This window comes from Equus caballus, chromosome 19 (assembly GCF_041296265.1).
Source record: "Equus caballus isolate H_3958 breed thoroughbred chromosome 19, TB-T2T, whole genome shotgun sequence".
Classification (NCBI taxonomy): domain Eukaryota; kingdom Metazoa; phylum Chordata; class Mammalia; order Perissodactyla; family Equidae; genus Equus; species Equus caballus.
In genome coordinates, this window is record NC_091702.1 from 26,837,348 (window position 1) to 26,852,027 (window position 14,680).

Consider the following 14,680-nt stretch of genomic DNA (forward strand, 5'->3'; position numbering starts at 1 on the left):
AACCAAAGAATTATTAGCAACAAACTGACTACTGAGAAAAGCAAATAAATTACATACTCAATCCCAGCCAATCTTGGACATGCGTACACTCAGCAACATATCTTAAAATAACTAAAATAGCATTTCCAAAATCCTTGTTTCAGAGCTGAGTAAAATTCATCATTCATTATGGCTCTCTGACTTCTCAATAAAAATCATCCACATTTAGAGCCAGGCCAGTGGTGTAGTGGGTAAGGTTGCGCGCTCTGCTTCAAGAGCCTGGAGTTTGCGGGTTCGGATCCTGGGCAGGGACCTAGCACTGCTTGATGAGTCATGCTGCAGCAGCATCTCACATAAGGTGGAGGAAGACTGGCACAGATGTTAGCTCAGGACCAATCTTCCTCAAAAAGAAAAAAAAAATTGTCCACATTTAGAACTACTATGACATTTCCTATTGTAGCATTTCTTCTTGCAAGGACTCCCAAACAGCCCCCAAATTGTTAAAACCTGGATAGTTCCTTTGACACGTCACTCCCTATTTTCAGGTTACCTTAGTTTTTACCTTCAACTGAGTTCAGCTGAGTTGACGTCTTCTGGAGTTGGGTTGCACATAGATTACGAACTACAAGACTATGGTGGCCCTAAAATCTAAATACTTTACAGCATTGCAGAACAAAACATATTTTTACTCCAAAATCTATTTAAAATATTTTTAGAGTAAAAATATGTTTAAAATATATTTTAGAGTTTGTTGGAGATTTTCTTTTCTAACTTTTTTACAACGGTAAAACAAATGTATGATGATGTTGTTATAATTTTACTTACTTTAACACCTCCTTCCTCTTAGTACCTAAAAATTTGTTAGGGGACAAAAAGGCCACTACACTTTTTATAATTACTACTTTGGACTTTCATATCATACAATGGGAAATAATTGACAATTCTCAATATTTTTACAGTTAAGCTAAATTCTTACATACGATGACATAAATATATAAACACATCAGACATTAGATATGTTATATAATGGAAACCAGAACTGTGTCACAGGTAAATTAACTCACGAATTTCTTTTCTTTTAATTGTATTCAAAAGTGTTTACCTGGCTGCACAAAGTTTTAAGACATATATTACTACTCCAAATGAAAAAGAATCAGTGTGAAAGAAACCACAAAATTACAAACCAGTTTTTAAATGCTCCAAATACAACATATTTCACAATCCATTGTTACTGCTTCACTCAGTATTCATGAAAGAACAGGCATGGATATATCAAAGTTTTCTCTTTCTACAAAGTTGTGCACATTTAATACTAAAATACCAACACATACTTTTGAAAATATTTAATCAATTGTGGGGTGATGGATGGTAACTAGACTTTTGGGGTGATCACTTTGTAGTGCATACAGATGTTTAATTATAATGTTGTATACCTTAAACTTACATAATTTTTTAAATAGTATCAAAGTAACACACTGTATACCTTAAACTTATACAATGTTAAATGTCAAATTTATTCAATAAAAATATTTACATATACGTAATAATAAATTACTTCTCAATTACATTTACCTATTAAACCTAAAAACTCCATTATTTTATTTACAATATAAAACAAAGTGCTCACTTTATTGAGATCTTCTGCCACTTTGTTTTCTCTAGTAGAAAACTATAGACGAAGGTGGTAGGGGGCAAAGTATTAGCCTGCCCTCCGGCCTTACCAAAGCAACTATCCCCACAACCAGGCAACCACCTCAAACTCAGCAATTAGCTTTTATCAGTCTGTCCTCTAACGTTCTACAAAATGTACTTTCCCTTATTATTTCAGGATTCTTGAATCACTAAAACTTGACAGCGTGTTTGCATACACACACATTACATATATGTCCTTTTAACATAATGAAAACTTTATTTCAGTTGTTGATACAGTGATGGTGTTTACATTTTATTATTTTCTTGGATAATACTGTTCATTAAGCAATAAAGAAAAAGTGGGGATTTATCACTTCAATAGGTTCAAGTATCAGTAAGGACTGAATCTCATGGATACTAATTTCTTTAAAGACTTTAAATCTAGAGTTATACCTCGTGCAATCATCAGCCTAAAGGAAATAAATAATAATTATAACTATCTTGCAGCCACAAAAACACCAGAGCTAAATCTCAAATTTTACAACTATTCATGCTTTTTAAAAATACTATTTCGATATGTTTAGATTAATAGTTATAAAAAAAATTAAATTCACATCAGTCACATTTCTCCAGGAGACATCATTATACAGTCAAAGCTGAGAAAAGCATGGTTGTGGCAGGTACCCTGAATAAAAAAACATCCAAAATAATTCTACCATGGGGCTGGCCCCGTGGCCGAGCGGTTAAATTCGCGCGCTCCGCTGCAGGCGGCCCAGTGTTTCGTTAGTTCGAATCCTGGGCGCAGACATGGCACTGCTCATCAGACCACGCTGAGGCAGCGTCCCACATGCCACAACTAGAAGAGCCCACAACGAAGAATACACAACTATGTACCGGGGGGCTTTGGGGAGAAAAAGGAAAAAATAAAAAAAACTTTAAAAAAAAAATAATAATAATTCTACCACATTAGAACATTTTGGAAATTACGCACTACACGTATGCTAGGCAGTGCCACCGTAAAACCAGCAACCATTAGAACTGGAGCTCAACAGGGAAATGACAAAGATCTCCAGCAATGAGAGATGGTACAATTTTTCAGTTGGTAATACACAGAACAAATTGCACAGATATCCATGTAAACGTTTCCAAAAACTAATGCCCACTCTTTCTTGCTGGTCAAAAAAGCCAGCAGCTCTAAAGGATATAAAAGAGACCAAGACCAAGACCGCATAAGAGCAGTGCACAAAAAGATCAGGGCGTGTAGGGATCCACAATGACCACCTCCTTAAATCCCTCCACCTACTCACTTCTCGTTCTCCCCATCACAGCCCAGTGGATATCAAAGTATGGTCCCCAAACCAGAAATATCAGCATCAGCATCACCCGAGAACCTGCTAGAAATGCAAATTCTCAGGCCTCATGCCAGATGTACTGAATCAGAAACTCTGGGGTGGAGCTGAGCAATGTTAAAGCATGTTGTAACAGCTCTCCAGGTGATCCACACTCAAGTCTGAGAACCAGTGTCACAGTTCTTAGTTACAACTTTCACTTCTCACCTCCATCATGGCAATAGCCTCTTGGAAGCCAACGCACCCTCTAAGGTGCTGTCAAGATGATCTGATTATATTACCTTCCAACTCAAGCTCCTTCAAAAGGTCCCTAAACTTTCCAAAGCCTTGGCTTACCCACAAGGCCTTCATGATCTGGATCCTGCTACCTCCTCCTCCCACCGCACCCCCACAATCCCTCCACATGGATGCTTATCTCTAGATCTAACTCATAAATTATTATCCCTAGTAGTCTTTGCACTGAAATTCCTCTTCTTGAAGTAGCTTTCCTCCCAGTCCCCTTCCCTTACCTCCCCACTCAATCCCACATCTAGCTCAGATCTAGTCATTTTCAAGACTTGCTCCACATTCCACCTGGCCCAACACTGGGTGAAGTACCCCTCCCAAGTGCTCCTAAAAGCAACCTGTGCTATCCTTACCAAGTTCTTATTATTTCCTGTTGATTTGTAGCACAGCACCTGGCACTTAATAGGCACTCAATAAAATATGTTGAGGGAAAGAAAAGAAAAGAGCTGTCTTTCTCCCATCTAGACTCCTTGGGATCAATGGCCGTATTTTATTTGTCCCTGGATCCCCAGTGTCTAAGAATGCTGACAAACACCTTTTAAAAGCTTGCTGAGTGAATAAATGTGGTTCAGAAGCCTTAAGAAAAATCTGTTGCAGAATCACTTACAAGCCAATACTTACACTTTGTAAAATTTATATAAAGAAATTACTGTTGTGATTCAAATAAAAGGAAACCAGGGCTTCTTGGAGACATGGATGATTCTAGGGCTAGGAAAGGGAAAATACAAGATGAGCCTGGAGCACTTGTGTGTCAGAAAATAAGAAAGTGATTTAAAAAAAAAATGGGTCATGTTGAAAGGGCACAGAAGCGAGCCTGAATGAGCTCCCAGGGTCAAAGCTGGAACAACGTGAGTAACAAAATACGCAGTGCTAATATTAAATTATAACCCAAAGAACAAAATAAAAATCCATGGATCAACACTAGCATAAATGATTGAAAAAATAAATGAGGGAAAAGAAACAAATCTGTAGGAAAAATTCAATTAATACATGTAAAAGGTATGAGGGACTTGGCAAGCCACCACTGGAACACCACAATAATCTCTGCTGCAGACAAGATCCCAGTGGCGAACGCTAAAATTACTGGGCAACACTTTAAAGGAAGAAAAGGCTATCTACACAGCCTCAGAGTATCTCCCCAAAATAGTTCTTGATTACTGTAGTAACTTTAACATATGTCCTGTCCACAAATTCTTTGCTATTGTTCCCTCTTGGAGGTGGAACTTAATGTCCCTCACCTTGAATGAGAGCTGAACTTAGTGACTCACTCCTCATGAATAGAGTATAGAAAGTGGAAAAATAGGAAATTTCACAGTGAAGAAACCCGCCAGACATAACCTCAACCAAGTGATCAAAGTGAACATCACCAGTAATAACCGAGAGTGCTAAGTGTACGCAAACAGTGATATGCACCCCTCATATGATAGGAGACAGGCAGGCACATCACCTCTGTGGCATTCTTCCCCAAAGCATCCACAAACACAGTCCAATCATTAAAAATCTCACATAAACCAGTAATCTTCAAGGTCATGAAAAACAAGAAGACTGAGGAACTGTCTGTCACAGATCAGAGGAGACTAAGGAAGCAACTAAATGTAACGTGGGATCCTGGAACAGAAAAAAGACATTAACAGGAAAAATTGGTGATATCCATACAGAGTGTCTAGTTTAGTATTATCAATGCTAATTTCTTAGGTTTGATAAATGCACCACAATTATGTAAGATTTTAACACTGGGGAAGCTGGCTGAGGGTACGTAGGAATTTTGTACTATCTTTGCAACTCTTCTTTAAGTTTAAAATTATTTCAAAATAGTAAATTTTTTTAAAAGTAGCATTTATGCGATTTTAATTAATTAAGCAGTACTTAAGTCAGATTAACTTTCTAACGTTATCAAACTGAGATTCTGCTGACTTTTATATTAACATAGAGTCTTTAGAAAAATTCTGAAAATATATGAAAAACTGATTAATTAGAATTCCATAAAAATTATACTAGTTATAGTATACCAATCTATTTTTCTTGTACTATTCTCAACTAAGTACCTAATTTAACTATCCCTTGGTTAAGGTATCATGATGACAAGGGGATTCCTCGCTCCCATGCAGCAACTCCCCACTCCTTGAGTTGCCCTCCTGCTTTTGTCCATTAACTATTTGGATATCAAATTAATTCCCCATGCCCAAAACCCCCAATCTTCATACAGCTGTTCCCCACAAAAGGAGTAGTAGTTAGCAAGCCAGAGAGAAGAAAACCTGCATGCTTAACTCTTTTCAGCACCACTCTCTCCCAAATTTCCAATTGCTCTTTTTCAGAGTTCAAAAATGGGGACCAGTTTCTCGGAATGATGTGGCGTCTTTCTCACCTATCGTACAACCAGCTCAACTTTCTCCCTTCTTCCCAGAGCTAAGCCCCTTTCCCTCCCAAACCATCCTCTCATCCTTCATGTACCACACCCAGGGTTGAAACACCATCCTGCTGTTCTGCTCAATGTCCTTCACTAGTTCGCCATCACAGAACAACGTCCAAACTCCTCATCACGGCAAAAAAGTCACTGCACCATATGATCCCTGCGTACCTTTCCTGTCTGCTCTCATCACTCTCCAACTTACAAACCCTACACTACACAGAGACCAACTGCGCGAAAGGACCAACCCATTTGGCATCTTTATGCCCTAACATATACCCTCTCCTTGCCCTGTGATACCACTCACATATCTATTTTTTATTGTAAATTATTTTAATATACACAGATTCTCAATTAGTTAATATGGGCAACACTTGAAATTTATTTTAGTATTTAAAAAATTATGACTGTAACAGAATTTTCTTGTAGTACTTAGGATAGGCTTTTAGTACAATTTCTAAAATGTGCAGTACACGGTGCAAGACAAAATCTAAACTGCTAAAACATTATCGGCTTTGACATTCAGCAATCATACAATTAGAACAAGAGTACTCAAGAAAAAAAATCACTCTCAAAAATGTGTGCTATTTCTTTTAATTTTCTCTACAGTGAAATGGGATGTAACAAATGCACCTGAACTCAGAGATTAATGGATAAAACAAGAGAATTTTCTTCTTCAGAGATCTAAAAAATATTTCTTTACCAATCTGTTCAAAATTGAGAAGGTGTCAGAGAAATGCAAATGTTTTCTTTAGGAAAAACCAGTTCAGGTAATGATTAACCTGAAGAGATCGGTACTGTACAATTTCCATTTAATTTGGCTGAACACTGACTTAATTTTTAAATCTTATGTGCAATCATAGGGTCAAAGAGCACTGAGGTCCAGAAGAGACCTCAGAGGCCCAGTTCAATGTTTTACAGATGAAGCAACTGAACTCCAGAAAGATTAATATCTTTTGAGTCACAAAAGGCTTTCTCTACATGGCTATTTTCTTATTTTAGTGAACTGACAAAGTATTACTCAAAACACTAATTGTTCAGAATATGTAACTTGTTAATTGTTACATGCTAAAATTATTTAAATACCTGTTCAGGATGAAGGTAGTTATCTTCCTCAGAGATAAAAATACCCCCTAAATATGTATAATTAACCTGTTGACAATTTTCTAACAGTTGTCCTCAAATAATAGCTTCCATTAGCTGTAAATGAGAATTAATGTTAAAAACAAAACCAAAATAAACAGCATCCATTTTTTTACAGTGTAATTCATTTTGAGAAGACACATTCATTCATCTACACATATAGCTACAAACAGAGTACATAAAGTTACAATTACTATCACATGAGGGAACTCAATTTTTCATTTTAAAAATGATCTGTATTTGAAAAGGCTGGGAACCATGGAACAAAATACGTACCACTTCTGGTTAAAAGAGAATTTTAAGTGACACTCGAACACAGATCAAAGGCACAATCTTCCCAACCATAAGTGGACACACATTTGAGGGTTGGGGGACGGATGGGAGAGAGGCTGTCTGCCTAGCAGCTCCCTTGTTTACTCAACTGTCACACCCACTGCTCTCCCTCCTCTCTGGTCAGGCATGGGGGAGCCGCCAGAGTTCTCACATGGCCTCTGGCCACGGTGGGCACCTTCCCAAACCAAATTGATCAGCCCTTCACAAATTTTCCAAAGGATATAGAGCAAGAGGTAGACCCCACTCTATAGCAGGGGAAAACAAAAGAGAAATACTCTGGCACTGGCAAGCTATGTTTTCCACCACGTGAATAAAGTCAATCTACTACGACAGAACAAAACTAACCTACAAAAAGAAAAAAAACAGCAGGGCTGTTAACTGAGATTTCTGGTAGCACTCAAACCTGACCCGATGCTCTTCCCATAGTTGAGTTAGTCAATCTATTTTTGGATTCCATGTGCCAAGGAATCTCCCTTTTCGGCTTCAGTTAATTTGAATTAAGTCTCTATTGCACAACTAACAGAGTTCTGACTCATATACCAACTTTGTAAAGGTGACCATGATTAATCAAGACAGAATATCACAAGTAAACGTAACTAAAGGCAAATTACAAAATCTCCTGAACCTGTATAAAACATAAATGGAGATTTCTAGCTCTCATCATATTACTTGAATGAAATGTGTCTGTATCTTTAACTTAAGAAAAATGAAGTATTAACCTCTTAAAAATCTAACATTTATGATTAGCACAGGAACCTTTCCAAATTGGTTCATCAACTATCCATTTACTTGTTTCTTTCAAAGTGATTCAAATACCATCTGTAAGTAGCTGCTCCAAGAAAAGCACACAGCACTCACCTACGTCCCTGGGCTGCCAAATGAGAACAGCAGCGCGGTAAAGCCACTTCTGACCCTCACCGAATGCTGAGCTTTAGGGAATCGCTTCCAGTAGTCTACTGTAAGGATGAACCCGTTTAAGGCTCTCAGCTGGTCACGACAACATTCCTGAGAGAACAATTCACCCAAATATTTACTCAACACTTACCAGGTCCTGTTTTAGGTCCTGGAGTGACAAAACAGAGCCCATTTCTAGCCTCATGGAGTTTAAATTTTAGAGGGGAGTAAAATAAATAAATAATAAAGGTCAACAATCAAGGCTATTTCAGAGAGAGGCAAGTGCTATGAGGAAAATAAGACAGTCTTGTAACTGAAAATGGCTAGGGTGTGAGCAGTGACCTCTCTGAGGTGGTGGTATTGGAACTGAAATCTGAATGACACAAAAGAATTAGCGATATGACAATTTCAGGGCAAAGCTTGAGGCAGAGAGCAAAGCAATTAGGGCTCTGAAGCAAGAACAAGCTTGTTCCGTGGGCATGAGGCCAGTATGGCTAGGCACGGTGAACAAGGGGAAAGGTGATGTGAAACAGGATAAGCTTTGTGAGGTGGCCAAGGGCCAGGTCACATGGTGGGGGGGGACCCCTCAGAGGCTGAGAGGGAATGTTCGGATTTTATACTGAGTGTAATGGAAAACCCACAGAGGCAGGGGAAAGCGAAGGAAACTGACATTTATTGAGCATCTTCTACAGTGCCAGACAAAATAGTATGTATAAATGTTTCTAAGGTGCATTCTATAAAATAATACATCCATTCACATATATTATACCCTATGCATTTATCCTAATATTTATCAAAGATCATTAGTATGTTTTACCCACAATCTCAAAAAAATATAAAAGCCCCTCTTGTTACTACCAGTTCTCACTTGTAGGAAGTCACTCCTGTGCTTGATTTGTCAGACCAAATGAACCAACCAACCAGTGCTATCTCCTAGCAGAACATCCATAAGTCATCTGGAAGAAAACGCAACAAAGGCAAATGAGACTAGAGGAAATAAGGCAGGCTGCTACTCCTGAGAGTATGTGACCCAAAAGAGGGAACAAACCAAGGAGAAAAGCAACAAATTAGAAAAATACCCACATCCAAGAAGCAGAGATCCAGGGATACAAAAGATTAAGTTATCTACTTAAAAGTATTCTCATGCAGACAAGTACACAAAGGGTAAAAAAAAGAACACAAAAGCTTCTAAGATAAATTCTCTGTTCCTTCCCCCATTTAATAGTACCTTGACTGTTTTAACACTCAGAGGAAAGTGAAAATATTAATCTTTTAGATGTACTCTCCTTGGTAACTTTTAAAATCAGCTGGATGAATTTTAAAATTTTTCTTACAAGTACAAATATTTCTGAAATATTGTGGCAATGATTTTAGTTCAAAGTTTTAAAGATTTTATTTTTCCTTTTTCTCCCAAAGCTGCCCAGTACTTAGTTGTGTATTTTTAGTTGTGGGTCCTTCTAGTTGTGGCATGTGGGATGCCACCTCAGCATGGCTCAATGAGCGGTGCCATGTCCGCGCCCAGGATTCGAAGTGGTGAAACCCTGGGCCGCCGAAGCAGAGTGTGCGTACTTAACCACTCGGTCACCGGGCCGGCCCCTAGTTCAAAGTTTTAAAACTGAGGGGCCGGCCTGGTGGCGCAGCGGTTGGGTTCCCATGTTCCGCTTTGGTGGCCCAGGGTTCGCCAGTTTGGATCCTGGGTGCGGATATGGCACCACTTGGCAAGCCATGCTGTGGCAGGCATCCCGCATATAAAGCAGAGGAAGATGGGCACAGATGTTAGCTCAGGGCTAAAATCTCATGCCACTGCCAGGCTACACGCAACAGCAGAAACACAGGAAGACAGTACAGGATGTTCCCAGGCTAGAAAGTGGGCAGTAGCAGTCAAAAGAGGAGATCAGAATTAAGAGTTAATCTGGGCCACAGAATCCCATGTACTGCAAGGGCTTGTTTAAAGAGACAAAGGGCATGGAGTGTGCACATCGTCGGAGCCCTGAGGGAAGACTATGGTCAAAGGGGAGGCCATCAGCAGGTGAACAGACTTAACACACATGCTAAGATCAAGAATCGGGAGTAAAAGCCAGGCAAGAATGGCATGTCAGTATCAGGTAAAGGTCAGTATCAGGTAAATTAGGGGGAAAAGACCAAGGAGAAATAAACTAGAAAGAGTACAAGACTATCAGGAACACATGGACAAGTCCACACCACAGCCCAATTCAGGTTAAATTGCTAATGTCAGGTCGAGGTCTTTGTTTCCCTTAACCCAGGTTTTGAGCATATTCATCATCTCTGCAGACAACAAAAACTGCAGAGCAGGACACTAGGTTATCGAGCAGACCCTCACAATTCTTACAGTATGAACACAATGAGGCCAGCGGTCAATGATTTCCTGAAAAGGGATGAATCCCTTTTCTAGTTTTGTTTATATGAATCACTCTCAAAGAGGCAAGGGTCTATTGTACTAGGAAACCTATACCTCAGTCAGAGAGCATCACGGATTCATCTCAAGAGTAGAAAGTCTACAGCATGCAAGACATTGTACCAGAGGCTGGGGATAAAGCCTGGTGAAATACAGCCATCCCCAAGGAAGGCCCTGCCTAGTGAGACAGGCATCAACAAATAACTTTCAATCAAGGAGAGGTCAGTGTTAGAAACAGATGATTAGTGGTGATAGGCCAGGATGTCAGTTTAAGACTGTCATCGAAAGAACCTTAACCTTTAATCAGATAGCCTAACTTCATGCAGCCAACATGTTATATAGTGTATTAGTTTTTAAACAGTGTAAAACAATCTATACAAACTACTTCTCTAATGGAACATGAGAAACTTAGTATGATGGTTATTCCTTTGTTAATATAGTTGTCCCCCAGTGTCCACAGGAGACCGGTTCCAGGACGCCCTGCAGACACCCACATCCTCAGATGCTCAAGTCCCTTAGATGGCCCTCCACATCCTTGGGTTCCACATCCACACGTACTGAGGACCAACTATAATTACTGCTCTTTACAACAAGCATTCAGCGTTCTTAATCCAGAGCTATTTGCAGATTACCTCTCCAAAAAAGTCTTATATTCACATTTATTAGCAATCAAAATTCCTTATCCTTTGTATCTTACTTTTTATGCACACCTTACAAAACTGGGGCATTGGAACTTCAGAATCCTAATAGAGCCTCGGAATACTACATAAAGACATTAGCAACAATAAATATGACTTATAAATGATCATTAAGAACGACAATTTCTTTCTAATTTTGAGTACTCATTGTAAAAGCATAAAGGTTAGAGAATTATAATTCTACACTATTCCGAACCAGTATTTTCTAAATCTAGTAAATAATAAAACCATTGTTTATAAATAAGATCATTCAGAAATTTATAAAAGTATGTTTTTATATGAAAAACAATATAGAAAATGAGAGTATACCAGGAATTAAAGTATCATTTCCTGAAAACGTACTACTGTATTTTTTTTTCTTTCTGCTTTTTCTCCCCAAATCCCCCCAGTATATAGTTGTACATTTTAGTTGCGCGCCCTTCTAGTTGTGGCATGTGGGATGCAGCCTCAACGTGGCCCAACAAGCGGTGCTATGTCCGCGCCCAAGATCCGAACCAGCGAAACCCCAGGCCGCCAGAGCAGAGCACAGGGACTTAGCCACTCGGCCACAGGGCCGGCCCCCCTACTTCTGTATTTTTGCACACATATATATATCCTATGTTATGTCATATGTATTTCTCAGAGTCCACGTCAAAGTCTGCAGAATATGTAATGTGTATTGAAGTGACTGATCCATCCCAGCAGTATCCACCTAGAGCAAGAGCAGTGTTTGATCCCCCAGAGACTGGAGAGAAGGAGTAGAGATTCCATTCCAGAAAACAAAACAACTTTATTTTTAAGAAAGATAGTAACATTTTTTCCTTGGAACATCTCATCAAGATGTGGCCAGATTCAATAAAAAATATTACTGTAAAACAACATACGTATCAGAGACATAACAAAGGTCCAGAGCACACATTCTCATTTTAGAGTGAGCAACGAAAGCTCAGTCCCCAAATGCAGCTGTAGCCCACAGAATTGGGAATTCTATCCATCCCATCCCCGGCAGTTGCCACAGGACGCCATGACAGGCTTAGAGGAGGGTGTCACTTTTCTGCCTCTCTCTACAGCTGCTGCTGCTGTAGCTGACAAAGACACCAAGTAGGAGCCAGCATTTACGGAGTACTCCCTATGCGCCAGGCCCTACAATGACTGCTTTATATGCGTTCACATTTCAACGACTGCTCCAGGAAGAAAGTATTAATTATCCTTTATTCCCATTTTTCAGAGTGGAAACCAACTAGAATGGCTACATAATTTCCCAAAGTCATGCAAATAATAAGTAGGGGCGACAGGACTCAAACCAGGTAGGCCTGGCTCTAGAGGCTGAGTGCTCCACAACACTAACACCCTACAGAAATGGTTTACTGCCAAAGAGCAGACACAGACCCCACTCAGCCCTCTCATTGCTACAGAGAGGGGCACTGTTCTCAGGCAAGGCCACTGTCACGTCACAGTGAAGCAGAATTAAATGCACAGAAAGAGGGGATACCTTTCTCTGAGGCTGTTCCAGCTTAAGTTGAAAACAATGAGGACAACTAGAAGGCAAGACCCTTTACTGGTAAACTAAACAGCCAACGAACAATTTACAAGTGACACAATTACAAGGGACACCAATTGCAACCAAAAACGGAATCAGAATCTAATTTATCTGTCTCCTTGGAGTCAATAATACATACATTTAAATTCACAAGTCATAGTAGGATTTGTACAACATCAGAATCTGTAGTTCCACAAATCCCACTATACCAAAGACTATCCTAATTATTAAAATCAACTAGAAAACTATGAGAACCCCAATTTCCACCCGATTTCCACACCCTAGGCAAAACAACACATTTGAAATCAGATGACGCCTACATACTTCTCTGTACAACCAGAATCTCCTTTTAAAGGTTGCAGTGAATTAATTTCTAATTACCAACATTGTATAGGACTCAAAAATCACCAGTTCACTCTCACTAAACACTTCCACTGGTTTGATGACCCGATTGTGAAACAGAACCAACACCTTCTAATCGTACTCAGTGGCTCTAATTCTGCCAAAACATCTGAGAAATAAAGTGTTTGCAGAAACGTACCCAGTTCCAGCTCTTTAAGAACTGACTGAAAAGCATGGGTGAAATCAACATAGTTTTCTCTCTTCACTGTCCAAATTGAAAGAAATGGAAGATTAAGACTTCTTAACTGGACACCTTGATTTTTCACAATCATTACTTTTTCGGAAATGGTATACTAACATTCAAATAGTTCAAAAGGTTATGCATGAACATAAGTTTCTCCCACGTCTGACCACATGATCTCCCCACCCCCAACACCACTGTTACTAGTCTCTTGCGCATCTTCCTGGAGTCCCATTATGCATATACAACAAGCATACATACACACACATACTCAGACACACTCCACTGTGGGCGTGTCCTCCTTTCCACTCCTCTCCCCCTTTTCAAGCTAAAACAGAAGGAGACTATACAAGATCTTCTGATTCTTTGTTTTTTCATTTAAATGCATCTTTGAGAAGATCCTAAAAATACTAACAAAAAAAGTCATAAACATCAAATCTAAACAAATCTGTAAAAGAACAATTCACACAAAACATCTCTCACCAGGTGTTAAAACTGGTGACCTCTACTGGCAGGACATAAGGAAGTCCAAGGTCAAAGAAGTAATCCCTGTGGGGACCTGTCAGTTTTTGCACAAGAACAGGAAACTATTTCCTGATACTATAAGAGACTGCATTCCTAACCCCAGTCTATGATCTCACAAATGTACACCACTTACCAAGGAAGACAAAGGTGATTTAGAGAAAACCCATCACTTTAGCAGGGGAAAATTTTTAAGTACACAGCATATTACATTTAAAAAAAAAAACCAAAGAACACTGTTACAGCTATAAATAGCATCTAAAAATTCACACACATGTATGATAAATTCTATTCCATAAAATGACATTTATACAGAAAAAGAAAAAAGATATTAAGGAAATTCATTCATTATCTATTCCTATTACCTTATTTCAGAAACTCAAAGTAGATGACCCAATTGCCTTATACCGTGAGTTAATGACATCTGATAGCCGCAAAAGAGAAATGGAACAAAATTAGTATACGCTCTACCCGATTAGCTTGTTCAAATTAAGGGGAAAGTATAAAACACCTCTTCCTAACCCATAAGCTGTGTTCTATTAGCAGTTGAAGGCAACCACCAAAAATATGCTATGGCTGTAACTTCTCTGACAAGGTGTTTGCTTAGGCTAATGTCAAGTACTTTCTATTATTCCCTATAAGGCTGTAGATTTTTAGTATTTAAATACTCTAAATTAAGCAAATTTTCCACGTAGATTTCCCTCAAAAAAAAAAATCACATAAAATTAAATGATAGAATCTCAGAATTTTAACACAGGAATTGACTATAAGTATTGGTTGAATGAATGAGCAAACTTTAGGTAATATTTCATCTGATCCTCTTAATATATATTTCTAGAAACTAAATAATTTACCCACGTAACTACGGCTTTGCAAAAACTGATAGAAATTTATTTGCATAATACTGTATCCATGTTCAA

The 14,680-nt window shown here is 38.8% G+C and overlaps 1 protein-coding gene across 13 annotated transcripts in view; it reads right to left on the reverse strand.

The window, feature by feature from the left end:
- The window catches only part of TBL1XR1 (TBL1X/Y related 1), a 168,372-nt gene that overhangs the window by 142,828 nt on the left and 10,864 nt on the right, over nt 1-14,680 (reverse strand). The window contains exon 2 of one of the 13 annotated variants that reach the window (XM_070242649.1): nt 8,891-8,978. The exons of 11 other annotated variants lie outside the window; for them this stretch is intronic. The gene's annotated coding sequence lies outside the window, so the exon portion shown is untranslated. Of the gene's footprint in view, nt 1-8,890; nt 8,979-14,680 lie in introns of those variants that run through there. One more of the 13 variants, XM_070242655.1, reaches the window with a different exon arrangement.